The 16,736-nt window shown below is 38.7% G+C and overlaps 1 protein-coding gene and 1 pseudogene across 1 annotated transcript in view; both read right to left on the bottom strand.

Moving 5' to 3' along the window:
• PCSK7 (proprotein convertase subtilisin/kexin type 7) overlaps positions 1 to 16,736 on the bottom strand; it is a 501,704-nt gene that overhangs the window by 431,013 nt on the left and 53,955 nt on the right. The window lies entirely within an intron of this gene.
• LOC140340816 (indolethylamine N-methyltransferase-like) lies at positions 7 to 6,299 on the bottom strand (annotated as a pseudogene).

The raw sequence follows: 16,736 nt of genomic DNA on the forward strand, positions 1-16,736 counted from the left end.
GCATGATCGCCAGTAAAAAGCTGTCGGATAAGCGCGGCTCCGTGCGCGAGCTTTTCCGGTTGTTGAATAGCGCGATCGCGCGCGCGATTCCGGATCGCTAATACGAATGCGCGACCGATAATCCGATTTTGTTTGATGAATCAGGGGCTGTGTCTCTGCTGCACATAGACGCCCCTGGTATCAGGTATACAAACAAGTTAAAGTAGCCTTGAAATGAATTGCTATGTGTGGCGTTCCTATGCAATTCCATAGCTCCCACTTTCTTCACAGCTTTGACCCAAAGTGGTTGTAACAGGTCCTCTTTAATACCATACAAACAGAAAAAAAAAAGCTACAAATACACAGACTCCATGTTTATGTCATTAATTTTTCACAGTGGTTGTGACAACAAGTGACGCAATAAAGGAATAATAATCTCACTGACATTAGAACCAATCTGGTTAAAGTAATGTGCCCATTATCATGATTAACATTAGCTTAATTTTCACTAATGACTTGGTCACCACCGGACCCTAACCCCATTGAGAATGTTTGGGATGTGCTGGAGAAAACTTTATGCACTGGCCCAACTATTCAATCATCGCTACAAGATCTTGGCTAAGAATTGATGCAATTTACAGTTGGGAATAAACGCCATGACATTGCATAGGCTTATGAAAGTATACCATGATGTATACCATGGCAGCCTTGTGTTGTAATGAAAGCTAATGACGGTTCAACAAATTAGTGGCCAAAAAGTGTGACTTTTTGGCCAGTGGTGTATGCTGCACTTGCAATTGGTTAGGTGCATTGCGCCCCAAAAAGTGATAATGATGATGGCTACTTTACAACACAGCTCTACCCACCAACACCAGTTTTTTAAACAGCTTTTTCCTGAAGTGAATTGTAAATATCTTGCAAGTACAATGTTAGGCTACCCAGCCCCCCTACAGTTCTTGTCCCCTAAAGTCCTCTATCTCTATACCTATAATCTGGGCTGCCAGATTTTGATAAAATAATAATGCTATTTATTTCTTATAGAATGTATGATTGATAGTATGGTTGAATTTGATCAATCTAAACAACACTACTCCATATACTTTGTGATGGGCACTCTTTTTTGTTTTTTTGTTTTCCCTGGTATTGTATGGATTGATGAACATTGTATACCGGCACATATAACCAAAACTTTTTTCTAGTAATTGCATATTTTTTATTTTTTTTAATTAGTTATAAATCAAAGCTTTTTTATTTATTACACCATGATTTAAAAACAGTATTACTTTTTATTTTCCTATACCTATTTTTATTATCTAATTTCTAAATAATACTCAGACTTGTGTTTATATTCCAGTTTAAAATCAGAGCCTTACCTCCACCTTCTGGTAAGGAGTGAACATCGAACTATTACCTCTGTGTTCCCTTATACATCTTTTACCTTGTGTGCATGAATAACAATGGTATGATTGCAGATATCAAACATGGCTTTATCAAACTCTCTAGGCAGAACTTCTAAGTCTTCAATGAAAAAAACTCTATTGGTTAAAATTTTTCTAAGGATACCCTCACTTAGATTTGTGAGAGAGAATTGGCTGTCTCCACATCTCAATATGGTGCTTCCTAGCAATGAACAGATGACCTCCAACCTTTATAAGGGAGGCGAGGTTTTTGATGACATTTCCATAGGCCTCCTTATCTTTACAGGCACACTCCAGGCAGCCAACAGTCAGGAGACCGTCAGCTTTAGGTAGAACAAATGAATGGAGGGGGTTACTCTTGGGGATATCCCAGGGTACCATTTTTTTCAGTGTCTTCCGCAGCTTTTCCTCTTTGTCAGCCACCTTTCCACTACAGAAAAAAAAATGAGTTGTCAAGTACAAGGTTTCCTTTACATTGAAAACCACATTCGAGATCCATTATGGGGCTCAACAGCTCTAACCTTCAGCATGAATCAATCTCAGTGAGATTTAGTGCAATATGAATAGGTACAGAAATGATACTAATACAATATAGAAGTCTGGGAGAGTCCTATGCTCTAATTCCTAATATGACATTGATTACTATATAATTTATAGATATAAATGATTATATTATTGATCAGAGAGAAATGATTTACTTACATATCAAGACATATTCCAAAAAAAGGACAAATAACAATGCTGTGCTACATATAGTAGAGTGAAGTAAACAACCAAAAATCATCTCTTACTGTAAACCAAAATGCGGTTGCTGTATATATATTGTATAATATAATATTGTATAATAGAATACTTTGCACATTATTCTATCCTTTTGCATTTTTGAATAAATTCACTTGTACATAAAAACCCACATTAATCTGTATAGCTAATGGTTGCTCTTTATTTAGGCTTACATGGTATATATATACAAATCTTTGATATTCCTGAATATATATAAACTTTATATATAAACTTCCTGAATATAATATATAAACTATCCAAAATAAAAATGTAATATATTGTAGTTTACCAGTCCCAGTAGTTAGATGTGTTAAATTTCTGTTTTAAGTTTTCATTTTCTTTATTTTCATCTGGTAATCCTACCATCAATACATCTTTTGTCCTTCAAGCAACAATGGAAACAGAAGACAAAGTCACCACAACTCAAAAGTACTGGATGCTTGCTTTAATATAAAAACATTGTCACAACATGTAACATCTCAAAGAAACATAATGATGAGGAAGGAACCTTGTGCTGTCCCAGCCTTTCAAAATGTTGTGTTATTGCTTTTATAATAAAAAAAGAATCCTTTGCTTTGGAATGCAGGTGACTTCGTCTTCTGTTTTCATGAGTTTTACATGGCTCCATCCATGGTTGTCACTTCCATTTCCCTTCTTCCAATACAGAGTCTGTTTGGTGTAAGGAGTGTATTCCCACCATGGACATTGCTAGGGTGACAATACTCGCACACTATACTGTTCTAGGACAACTGAAACAAGTTCGGAGTACAAAAAACTCCCCCTTTCTTCTTCCTTATATGACCAAGTTCAGATGGGTAGGAAGGTACAGTTATCACGTCCTCACATCTATTAAACACATCTACAGTTGAGAACTACATGTAGCACCTGCAGTTTCGCATTGGAAGTGAATGGAGGTGATGGTGGGTGATTTGGTTCTGCCCCCTGCCACTGCATTAAAAATGAGCACAGTGGTTGGTGTGGCTGGCAAATGACCGCAAGCCGCCTGGTAACGTCTGTTCCCACCGCCTGTCTGCGCCTAACCTAACACAGATATGGGGTTCCATGATGGTTTATGTGGTTCTGTAGTTCTCAGCCCGGAAAAATCGAATTGATAAGAGGAAGTTATCACCTGGCAAGGTCAACAGGTATTTTCTGGACTTTTGTTCTATCTGGATAAAACAGATAGAACAAAATACTTTCCATGGTCTATTTATCAAAGCAAAGAAAACCCCAATAGGAGAAGCTTATTATCTTAGTTTATGCTACATTTACTTTCATACCTGCAACCCTCTAGATCACAAACAAGCTTCAAAAGTGGTGTCCAGTCAAATAGCCGTGAATCATTCATTCTCCATCTCTCAAGGTATTCTCTGTTGCGGTCCGTGTATTTGGCGGCTGTGATCTCCTAAAACGCATCACAAGCATAAAACTCTTGGTAGATTGCAGGGCCAGGAGCAATATCAATCACTGTCTCCCCTCTAACTCCACCTTATTTAGGAGAATGAGAATATAAGCGTGGTGTACAAAACAAATAACTATAATCTAAACATGTCATTCGATATAGTCTTGGGTTCATAAAAAACACAAAGGGTAAAATGTTACCCGATTTTAGTGCACACAAGTAAAGTCCAACTTTGGATTTTAGGAGAACCAAAACTAGTACATGTGTACTTACCTAAATAATAGATTTGCCAGATCATTACATAGGGGCTGGTCCACTAAAGCTGTTCTCTTGGGAAAGTGAATTATCACTTTGCAAGGGATTAAAACTAAATTTAGTAAGAAATACCCAGAAAATTTGATTTTTGCACACCAATGGATGAATGTTTGAAATCAGCACAACTTTAAATCATTCACTACACTAAGTACATTACCCTTCTAGAGTGATAGCTCATTTTGCTAAGGAAACAGTCCAAACTCAACTCCATTCTGATGCTGACTTCTAATTAAATAGGACTATTTGTTCCCAAGCCGTCAGCTCCAGGTATAAATCCTAAAGCTTCCCAAATGAAAAACATGGAGTATATACTGTATGTGACCATATTTCCATATTCTGGTCATCTAGTTCTGTGATCTAAACACTTAGCCAGGTCAGTGACCTCATTGTCTGCCCTACTGGTAAGCAAAGCACCATTGTTCCCCAGTATGTCAATGAACGAGTAGACACACAGCAATGGGAACATTCCCATCTGCTTCCTGCCTTTTAGCAAACCTGACAGCACTGAAATGCATTACAACTTTTCTGGTTTACACAATGCCTTATTTTTACCGATCTGTGGCCTATTGTATATGGGATTTTTGGAGCTAAAGGCAGAATATGGTGCAAGTTAAAAATGCAATATAATTTAAAAAATAAATATTTACATAACGGAAATAAAAAAGGATCCTTATCTGCCTGCAATTCTCTTTTAAAGATATAATTAGGTCATCATCCCATGGTGTCCTGCTGTGATGATCCTCCAAGTTCCTGACCTAATGTTCCCACAGATTGGAACATTGCCCTCAACATATTCTGCTTCAAATATATGTCTTTTGCACAATTGACACATATTATAGTCACCATTAGCAAGAAGAAAAAGGAATGTTACAAAACAAAATGCAACTCTAGCCAAACTTTGTATATATATATATATATATATTTATATATACAATGGTATTTTTTTGTGAATGTTTTAGAGTGAATGCTCAGCTTAGTAATAATGTAACTTGGTAAATATGTTGATGCTGTGTTTCCCTTAAATACACAATCACATACATTTTAAAAAAATGGATTAAATATTTGGAATGCCTTTATTTAATAAGCTAAGTGCTGGTACATTGACCTGACACATTCTATAGCATAGAAGTGTTCAGATCATATCATAGGAATAATCATTCATGCAACAAGGACCTAGAACTGCAAGGCAAGACTCTTTTACACTTAGTCATAATGTATTATTATTATCTTGGCAATGCAATCTATATGCAACATCTCCAAAATCCACCCCTACCTGTCCCCTGAGACCACCAAACTCCTTGTATATGCGCTTATCATCTCTCATCTGGACTACTGTAACATCCTCCTCTCTGGTATACCACTAACCCGACTCTCTCCTCTACAATCTATCATGAATGCTGCAGCCAGACTCATCCATCCCTCCCACCGCTCCTCTTCTGCTGCATCTCTTTGCAGATCTCTACACTGGCTTCCATTTCACCTTAGAATCAAATTCAAGCTCCAGTGCTTTGCCTTCAAATCCCTACACAGGTATTATCCCACTTACATTTCTGACCTGGTAAAAAAATACTCCCCCAGCCGCTCTCTTCGCTCCTCCAATGACCTAATAATGACTTCCTCACTCATAACCTCATCACACGCACGGATACAAGACTTCTCTAGAGCTGCCCCAACTCTCTGGAATGGTCTTCCTCGTCCTATTCAGCTCACTCCTACTTTTTGCTCATTTAAAAGAGCACTCAAAACCCATTATTTAAAATTTGCCCACCCATCTTCTTCTGTCTTTTGAAGCTGTCACTACTTCCCACCATTACATATCTCCCATCCTATTGTGTGTAAATTCCCCCTAGATTGTAAGCTGTTTGGGGCAGGGTCCTCCCCTTCTGTGTCACTGTCTGTATTCGTTTGTCTATTTAATGTATAGCGCTGCGTAATATGTTGGCGCTATAAATCCTGTTTATTAATAATAACATGATTGCGTAAAAACGTAATGTACTATAAGGTGATACTATCTAATATATTGAATACATTGAGTTACCAAAGCACCTTAGATTTCACTTGCAGGTTTGTCACGCATACTATAAAAAGACAAAACATACACAACAATAACAAAATAATATAAAAAACAATACATTGTAGTCAGCAACAATAACAGAATTTTTGTTTTAACCTGAATTGCATTATTTTCAATTATAAATCTGATGATGCGTGATTAATATTGCATTACCTATGCAATTGAAAATGTATTACCTGTGGTGAAAGTTTTATGCAGTTTTTTAAATGAAGTCCAGGTAGCCATCCTTAATGAAGACCCAACTCTTAGCACCATAATAGGTATCTAAGTAGACTCAAGGGTCAAAGTTTTGTTGGTAGACCTGAGGACCAGTGAAGCCGGATGCCATTGTTCGGTGGTAGTGTTCTAGAAGTAGGTGTTAGTTTGTGTGGGCTGAACAGTTCCTTTTATTCACTTCTGCCAGCTTCTATCAAATGGGTTGGTCCTAGTAAAGCTGTTAATAAGTAAATACACTGGCACAGAGTTTAGCACTTTATGGTTATACCTAGTGGATAAAATACTAAAATGCAGCAACACAGAGCCCCTCCTGTCCACATAAGCAGCTGCCCTAATCATATCTGCTGGGTTACACACATGTCTTTGTAACTGTTTAATGTGACCTGGATGCACAGACAAGGATCCAAAGCACAAACATATGAACTAAAGTGAGAAAAATGCTTTAATGATCTTCAAACTATATCATTTAGGGTAAAGGAGCTGTTTGCAAGATAAACATGTATTATTATTACTAACTTGTATTATAGCGCCAACATATTACATGGTGCTTTACAAAGTCATGTCACAGAGGGGCTGACAATCCAATGTCCCTACCATAGTCATATGTCATTTCACAGTCCAAGGCCAATTTTGTGGAAGGGAACTGAAGTGTCCTGAGGAAACCCATGCAAACATAGGTAAAATATACAAACTTTTGCAAGTAGTGTCCTGACCAAGATTGGAGCCTGGGATATAGCATTGCAAAGGTGTAAGTGCTATCCACTGAGGGTGTTCTTTATTCCAATCAGCTAAAATAAATAGACATTGACTCTCATGAGTTTCAATCACATAGGTCTGATGCGTTTCACAGATAGGATATTCTGCTACTTCAGGGGAAGCATTCTGTTCACAAGGACTTATGAATTTCACCAGTTGTGGTACTTGACTGGTGAAGGGCTAAGATATAACTTCCACAGAGAAAACACCTGAATGAAGAAATGAATCCCATATATTCTGCAACCATTCACTTAGATGAGTCATGAATTCAGGATGGGGCTCTTTATCATGTCACTTGTAAGTTCCTTCTAGATTTGTTTTTTTAACTGCACCATCCACACACATAGAAGAACCGCAATCTCCTGGTTTTCTTGTTCCTAGGAAGGTGACCTGATGAAGAGTTCTCTCCTGAATTCACAGTATAATAAAATACTATAAAATATTTGCACTCCATCCCAGCCATGTGATAGGTATTCCAACTGTGCCAGGGTGATCCTCTATGTATGTAGGGGGTAGGTCAGTAGAGCAAATTTCCTCAAACTTCCGATGGTTCCACAATATTTTAGTGAACCAATTTCAGGAAACCATCAGATGATCGAGAAAATTATGGGAGGATTCACAGGGGATTCACAGGATTCCCTGGGAATCCTCCTGTTTGCGTTCCCCGGGGCACTAGAGGTTAAATAACCTCTAATGCCGGGGATTGCACACTGTTCTCAATTAATGCGGCCATGGGGAATTCTTGCATCCCTGGGAATCCTGTTTGCGACCCCCAGCACTAGAGGTTAAATAGGGACAGGTGTTTGAAACAGTTATCATGACCCTCCTTCTATTTCTCTCAACCAATCAGAGAATCAGATGAGCACTGGGGGAGGAGATGTTGATGCAGCATGGAGGTCCCTGTTTATGTGCGCTATGGAGAGCTGAGATCGCTGACAGATAATAAAACAATAATTGCTGTGTGGGTCTTCTAGATGGCAAATTAAGTGGAGAGGTGTTGGGTGGGGGGCGAGATCTCATACAACTTATTGTGTGAGATAAGCAGAGGAGTTTCAGGATAAGTAATCAGGAAATCTGGAGTTAGTAACTTAGTTTTTTCCGAGCCTATTCAAAATTGTTGGTTTGATGCATGCCCAAGAACAAATCCCATTCTTTTCTATGTGTCTGGCAATGACTAAGACCATGCACAACTATGTCATTTTAGCAGGGGTGCACAATAAAAGATTTTCATGTATTTGGCCTATAGTGTGCTGGAAATGCTTTAATAAACAGTTCTTTCACAGAGTACAAAAGGAATCCCCAACACAAACAAAAATGAACAATGTGAATCCATCCAAGGTTTATAGATAATGTCATTCCTGTGCATAAAGTGACAATGCAAAAAAGCTTCTAATCCAAAAGCTATTTAACTTTCTGCAACACATGAGGTGAAAACCTTTTTACAATATTTTTTGACCTGTTACAGTTTAGTAAAACATTGCACATTTTGTTTGAGCACACTTTAATCTTTTGGCTTACATCAGTGTTCAGTGTCCTGGTAATCAATATCAATATTACTATGAGCCCATGCAGAACTCAGGTAAATGTCAGGTATTCATATAATACAGCTCAACAAGAGCAAACCTTGCATGACATCTAGATAAACTATATAAAATAGTATATGTGTAGACATTTGCAAGTAGATGCAAAATCAAAGCAGAGCAGTGCAATTTATTTTCACCTTTCTTGATTTGCAAATGCTTAAAAATATTATGGAAAAACCTGATCCTGCACATCTGCAACTGATTTATCAAAACTCATTTGCTATTAGTTGGCGAGTGTTTTCAATCCTGGTCCAGATCCATTCTTGGTTTGCCGGATCACCCAGGTTATTCCATGATAGTCTATCTTCATAGTTGTGGAGAGAATTCATAAACACGATCCATTCAGTACAATGTTAACCTTTTATTGAAAGAGGCAAAATCAATTAAAATCACTTGCAAATACTGCTAATCCGAATTTGTCCTAATTGTTCTGAACCAGCTTCCTGATGGTGACAACTTTGGACCATGCTGTGTGATAGGCATTGGCATTGTCACAGTGTGACAATGCTAGGGAACAATGTTTGGAAGGAACAGTTTGTTGTCACCCAATCATGGAAAGTCCCCTAAAAAAGAACTTAGCAGGATCATCAGATCTTTTTATTAAATGAAAGCTACAGCTTTAAAACATGAAATATAACTTTAAAATGTCATTAGTATAGTAAAGCTTATTTTGAAATAATAGTGATTGGGTTTAGATCTACGGTACTTTAAAGAAGAACTAAAGTCTATTACAGGTGTTCAAGAAATGTGTTCTTCTCTTAGAATGTTACAGTTTCACTTGTAAATATCAACATTCAGTTTATTATCTCACCATGGCCTTTAAGTAGGAAGTTGGCACAACAACCAGACTATCTCAAATCAACAAGCTCACCTATGTTACCATCAAATTCTTACATAATATCATTTGCAGCACCATTTTCAGGCATTAGAAATATAAAACAGCAGTGATAAAATAAATATCTGAGCTAACACAAAGTGCAATTAAATGTCACCACATACAAATGCTGATGAACTTTTTCCATCAGTGGTCATCCAATGGTTGAGAAGGAGCGCTGTGGACCTGAGAGTCCGCCATGGAGTCATTGGTGAAGATGGCATCTTTGAGGGGTGCAAACGTGACAGGTTCATGGGACAGAGATATCCAACATACATCAATTAGGTTGCAATGGTGAGTAGTGTTGGTCGAATATCTCACTATTCGATTCGACGGCTATTCGATCGAATAGGCCGATTTTGTTCGGGTGATCGAACATCGAATTTGAACACGATTAAAATCAATAGGGGGAAAATTCAGGGTATTTTTTGGGACTGTGTAGAACTTCTACAGCCTCCAAATACATTTAAAAAGACATGTCATGACTCCCACAGCTCTGCACAACATTGTACAAGGCAAGAAAAAAATCAGGAAGGCGTACTGAACTCATATGACCTCTCAATGGAGAATCTCCATTGAGAGGTCATATGAGTTCAGTAAGCCTGCGGTCACAGCTGAATGGAGGCAAGTGCCCTGCAACCACAGAGCACCGAATTTGGGCCGTTGAATCCCATGTTTTACAGGACGGTCTATCTGAATTTGAACGGCCATATTTGGGTCGAATATAAGGACAACCTGAATTCAAACACCAACACTAATGGTGAGGAATAATATTATCTTTGCTCTGAGCAACCCACAACCTAACAGAAACTCAGGCTTGGCAATACCTAAGGGGAACACAGTAGCTATCATTACAATCCAGAGAGCCCCTGAAGATTGAGCTTTTTGTATGGCGGTTTCCCCTGTTTTACGCATGTTGTTTCCTTGGTTATTTATGATGATAAATTATGTTTTTGGATTGGAAATTTGTAAAAAAAACTTAGATGTTGACATTTGGGAACAAATGTGGCTCTTGAGTCCTTTTACCTGGACAGAATTGATCTAAGGACAGATAGGAAATAGTGGACATAGGTAATAGGGCTTTGTACAGTGCTCTTTGCCTTGACAAGCCCACACGTGTTCTTCTTTCATATTTTTATGTGATGTAGGCAGCAGTTAGTACGTTGAAGACAGTGCCAAATCAGTATAAATGATAATTCTAATGGAAAATATAAATGCTATTCACAATTTATTAGATGGTGGTTATAAAATAACTTTATTGTTTACAATTTTTCAGTTCTAAGAGGAAGCCAAGCAGGCAAAGGATGAACACATTATCCTGGGAAAAATAGCAAACTATTCTGTTTCTGCAGGGTCACAATCTCAATAATATTAGTCAATGCAATTAGTGCAGACGTTTCTGAACAAGTCCAAGGCATCTCCCAACCATGAAAACTTTGTATGTTACTTTGGATGTTTTTCAGGACATGAACAAAACAAATAGCATGTGTGGGTTCCCAAAAGCATTGAGCGTCAAAAAAGCATACACACATAAATATATATATATGTATATTACTTTGTATTGGATTCAACACAGTTTTTTTGTATTGAATCTAATACAAAACTATTTTGAATTCCTGCCACGCCTCCTCGCACGCTTCCCTGGGAACTGCTGGGTAACCTCAGCGCAATCGCCGAGGGGGCGATCGGAGGAAGAAGATGAGGCCAGAGGATGGGATCGGACAGGCAGGACACCAGCAGGACCAGGTAAGTCCCTGTTCATTATTTTTTTAGCTACCCCGAGTATGGCTCAGGGTTACAGCTTTCAGCTATTGTTTTTTACCCCGAGCGACACAAATTGCCTTGTCTGCTTTGGTATGCCTGTTTGTTATTGTCATACTAGATTTTTACCATTGCAATTTTTGCAATTTTTGCTTCGTGTTTGTCTTTAACTTTGATCTAGTAGCCTGAATCTGTTCCAGGTCTTCCACACACTTTTCAAAATGTATTTGCACAGTACTGTGAAATAGACAAACACTTTTACAGCCTGTTAAATAAATCACACCAGGTCTTCATAAGCTTTTTATAGGCACCAGATTGAAGGTGTATAATGTGAATAACCATGAAAATGATTGCTTTGGGTTAAAGCTAAATTTCTATTTTTTTTACTTTTAGGTTCTAGGAGTTGCACAAAATTCTTTCTAAACATTATTCCAAGAGTTTGATTTAGAAGCTGCAGGAAGTCAGATCAAGCCCACTTCATTACTTGAATGAAGGACTATCAGTATCATCCAACCCTTTCCTCCTAAGCCTGACTGTCACCTTTTTTATTCAATGCATTTTAGTTCTTTCAGTCATGGTGTGTGTAGCTTAGGAACACCCACTCCTCCAAGCTAAGATCTAACCATTCTGGTATTTTACAAAATTGAGGGCAACCCACAGGTGTGGGGTCGGGAGGTGGGGTCGCCAGCATCATGGACAACGGGGGAGGCAAGGCCCCAAGTGGGGTGCTCATGTCTAGCCCGCAGTCTATGGGTTTGGGGGTTTCAGTGACTGCTTGAAAAAGGGGTTTGGGCATTGTGGGACCCTCGGCAGGGAAACGAAAAGGTTTCTGCTGGTAATTCAATAAGAGAACCTACAAGTTTGGCAGCATTTGCTGTTTTAAACTTGAGTGCTTCGGCTGCATGGGTTGCTAACCTGCCAGGAGAAAGAGGAGTGCATCTGATGCTACAGGAAAAAGAAACAACGCTGGTGGGAGTGGAAAAAATTTTGCCTTTCCTCAATAGGTTACCAGATCAGGCTGCGGCACAGTTATTGGACGTGGGGTTCTCCGAGGGTTTCTGTATCCCATGTCGGTTAAAGGTAATTCCTCCATATGCAGTTAAATTTTGGTCAGCTTTGTTGTAGCATTTCGCAGAGTATTTTGTGGAGTTGTTGTGGTCAGTGAAGTGGCGGGAGAAAGGCATGTGCAAAAATTTTGTGTCACTCCAATTGTTTCTTGCTATGCTATTTAGTGCTGTTGTGTCTACTTTTTAACATTTGCATGCAGGTGGTACATGTTCCCATGTGTGTGAATACATTGGCTGATTCTTTTCTCTTTCAGTGGGACAAGTTCCGAATGTTGGTGCTGGACGCCGAGCGGCATGGGACTCCTTGTCCACCGGGACTGTGGAAGATTATCTGGGGGTCATGACCAGTCTGATTCAGTGGTCCATCAGTGAGGGAACAAAAAAGGCATATATAAACATATGGAGGGAGTGGTTACTGTTTTTGCAAAAAGTGGGTGCCAGGCAAAATCAAGGGGGACGGAGTCACTGTTGTTGTTGTTCTTGGTTAGTAATTTTCAGTGTGGGGTTTCACAGTCACATGGTGGAAAGTTATCAGCGTTGGCCTTTCTGTTTAAACTGATGGGTTGGGGGGACGCTACGAAAGGTTTTGTAGTGAGAGAGGCCCTGAAAGGAAACAAGAGAGAAAGTGTACAGAAGGATTTGCGGAGGTCACTGTCTTTCAAATCCCTGGTTGCTTTGTTTAAAGTGGTTATCGCAGTAATTTGTTTTGTAGCATTAAGAATAGGGCAGGTGAGTCTGAGCAGGTTTAACCAAGGGGATTACTCCCCATGTGAAGTGTGGTTAATGGCGGTTGCTTTTATTGATTCAGAAATATAAAACGGACCAAGGCCATAGGGGAATTCGCTTAGAGTTATACCCAGTGTTGGGGTCGCTGGCTTGCCCAGTACAGGCAGTTGGGGGTTATCTGCAGTTTCACTGCCTGTTGCAGTTCCTTTCTTTTCATTTTTTCTTTTGACGTGCTTTCAGTTTGGGGAAGTTTTTAGAAAATGTGTGGTATTGGCATTGGGGCTGCACCAAAGGCGGCTAGGTGGGGGCTTGGTCAGAAAGTCATCATGCGCATAGGTCGCTGGGAGTCTAACTGTTTTCAGCTATAAATCTGGCCACAGCTGTTGTAAAAAAAAATGTACACAGAGGGTGATATGGTCACCCCTGGGTGGGATTGTTTTGGGGGAGGGGGTTACATGACACAGGGTTGTCAAAATGCCCAGAGTAAGCTGTGGATACGGGGTAACTGTCACTGAGGCTGTGTGGTAGCCGCTTTGTGAACAGAAGTATCCATAGAAAAGGTAGTGTTTTCTTTCAAAGTCCTTCAAAATCTATTAAATGTACCTGGATGTTAGAGATATGTTTTTGTATATTGGTAAACAGTGAAATATTGGTAAAAAAAGTGTCTCTTGCTGTGCAGTTTAAACATCAGTGATTGGCAGTTAAATTTTGAAGGGAAAGCAGCTGTCCAGTGAGAAGTCAATGCTTATAGTTGTGTGACACCGGTAATTTGTCACATTCTCTTCAGGACATCACTAGTCACATATCTGTGATAGGTTCTCTCTCCCATTCTTTTCTTCTGTCGTGGCCCCCTTTGTGGATAATGTCACCCACTTGTGCTTATGTTTGGTTATGTTTTAATGATATGAAATGTTTGTTGCGAAAGAATTACACTTGAGTCTTAATGACTAAGTGATATGTTTGTTAAAGAGCTAACAATATTAACAATAAAGGGGTCGCAGCCTAAGTTTTACCACCATACTGGTTGTAGACTTTTTATTAAAGATAGCTGTTATCTAAGCCTATCTGAGGGAGCTATATGGAGTACAATCCCATGAATGAGGGTAGCAGTAAGCGGTTTTGAGACCGAGCTGAGAGCTGCAAAAGATCGTTGGACCCTAAGGAAGGTTTGAGAGAGAGAGAGGGAAGGAGAGAGGAAGAGAGAAAGTGAGGGGGACAGAGAAAGAGCAAATCAACTCACTTACATCCATTCAGGATGTAACATCCATCCAGGAGGGTTCCTATGTCACTAGCACCCAGCTGATAAAGAGAGGAAGGTCTGAGACTGGGTCTGAGAGTGTACAAATTATACAATATGATTCGGTTTTGCAAAAGAAACTTTAGACCTTTACTGTTTAACATCTTTATAAATGATATATAATTTGGGAAATAAAAGTACTATTTCTGTGTTTGCCGATGACACCAAACTATGTAATGGAATTAATTCCATACAGGATGTCTATAATCTACAAGCAGACCTGGATGTACTGTTTGATTGGGCAACCAAGTGACAAATGACATTTAATATAGATAAATGTAAAATTATGCACATGGGAGCTAACAACATGCATGCTTCATACTGTCCAGGGGGAATACATTTGGGGGAGTCAGAAATGAAAAAGGATCTGGGGGTTCTGGTAGATCATAGACTTAATAACAGCATGCAATGCCAATCTGCAATATCTAAAGCTAGTAAAGTACTTTCTTGTATTAAGAGGAATGGACTGCAGAGATGGAGACATAATCCTGCCCCTGTACAAAGCATTCGTCAGACCCCATCTGGAATATGCAGTCCAGATTTGGGCACCAGTTCACAAAAAAGGACATTGTGGAATTGGAGAAAGTGCAGAGAAGGACAACTAAACTAATAAAAGGAATGGAGGAGCTCAGCTATGAGGAGAGATTAGCTGAACTGAATCTATTCTCCCTTGAGAAGAGACGTTTAGGGGGGATATGATCACCCTGTGTAAATATATAAACGGTCTATATAGAGAACTCTGTTCCCAATTATTCACTTTGAGATCATTACAAAGAACAAGAGGGTATTCTTTGTGGCTGAAGGAAAAGGAGTTTAAGCTCCGGTTAAGGAAGAGATTCTTTACTGTAAGGTCTGTGAAAATGTGAAATCGGCTTCGTCAGGAAGTAGTTTCAGCAACTCCTATAGATTGCTTTAGGAAAAAGCTTGATGCTGAACTGCAACTGGATTTCTAGGAGCACAGAATATAACTGGGTATTAAGGCTTTGAAGTAAAAATTCCAGTGACTCGCGGAATCAGGAAGCAATTTTTTTCCCCCTTTAAAGCAAATTGTACCAGGGTTTTTTGCCTTCCTTTGGACCAACTACGTCCTGTAAGGTTTTATATCTGGGATATGTTTATTTCTCTAGTGGTTGAACTTAATGGACTTATGTCTTTTTAAAACCTAATCTACTATGTAACTATGTAAACTTATCTAAGGACAATACAATGCGATTGAAAAAACTTAAGAAAAACAAAGAGATAATTATTAAGCCATCAGACAAATGTGGAAATATTGTAATATTAGATGTAGATCAAAACATGGAGATCTGCATCTTGCCCAATCAGGATTGGTATAAGGTAATTTCAATGCAACACATATATGATTTCTACCTGGAATTTATGATATTATTCAATCAGCAAGAAGGAATGAAATAATTTAATGAAAAAACTTTTAACTTTAAAAATCTTAACCCAAAAATACCAATTCTTTGCACTACCCAAGGTGCATAACAATGCTTTACAAGCTTCTGGATGCCCAATTATATCAGGTGTTGAAAGCATATGAGCAAATGCAAGTCATCTTGTTGACAGATATTTAAGACTGTTTGTCCATAGTTTACCATCTTTTTAAAAAGATACACCAGATATGCTGAAAGCAATTGAAGATCTAATAATTCCACAGGGTGTCTTTTTGGTTGCTATAGACATAGAAACTCTTTATTCGAGCATCCCACACATAAAAGGTGTGGAAGTGATTACAACATTTTTACAAGAAACAAGTTTTGCTTTACATAAACCGAATGAATTTGTCATTAAACTTTTACAATATATTCTAACCAGAAATGTGTTTACTTTTGACAAAAAAGCTTACCTCCAGGTGCAGGGTGTGGCTATGGGGACCAAATGTGCCCCCACTTATGCCAACCTTCACCTGAGGGGATGGGAAAAAAACGTATTTAGTGATGAGGCCTTATCAATGTACCTTCGCCATATTTTATTATGGCGAAGATACATTAATGACATCTTCATGATCTGGGCAGGTTTGGAGGACCTCCTTAACTAGTTCATTCACTGTTTACAAACCAATTTAATTCCTTTTTAGACATAGAAATCTAAGTTAAGTCAGATCAAACACTGGCTTCCAATCTATATAATAAAACTACTGCAGGAAACATTATCAATATATCGTTAATCATTATTACACTAAATTATCCCCCTGTCAATTTTACTCTAAATTCCTGTTTATGATTTTTGTTTACATAGATAGCATTTCTTGATGTGACAGCTGTGCACTTTTGAGTTCAGCCCCTAGGTGGCAGAACGAATCATTGTTTGAATAGGAACTGAAAGGTGGCGCATAGAGAGGCCAAACCATCTGTCAGCAAATTTCAGACAAATTCACGAGGGGAATAATCACAAGAGTCAAACATGATTGTTATCTGCTTTACAGTTGAAAATACCTGTTAACTTATTAAGGATAATGTAAGACATGTGGGGCTCTATT

Source organism: Pyxicephalus adspersus, chromosome 11 (assembly GCF_032062135.1).
Source record: "Pyxicephalus adspersus chromosome 11, UCB_Pads_2.0, whole genome shotgun sequence".
Taxonomy (NCBI): Eukaryota; Metazoa; Chordata; class Amphibia; order Anura; family Pyxicephalidae; genus Pyxicephalus; species Pyxicephalus adspersus.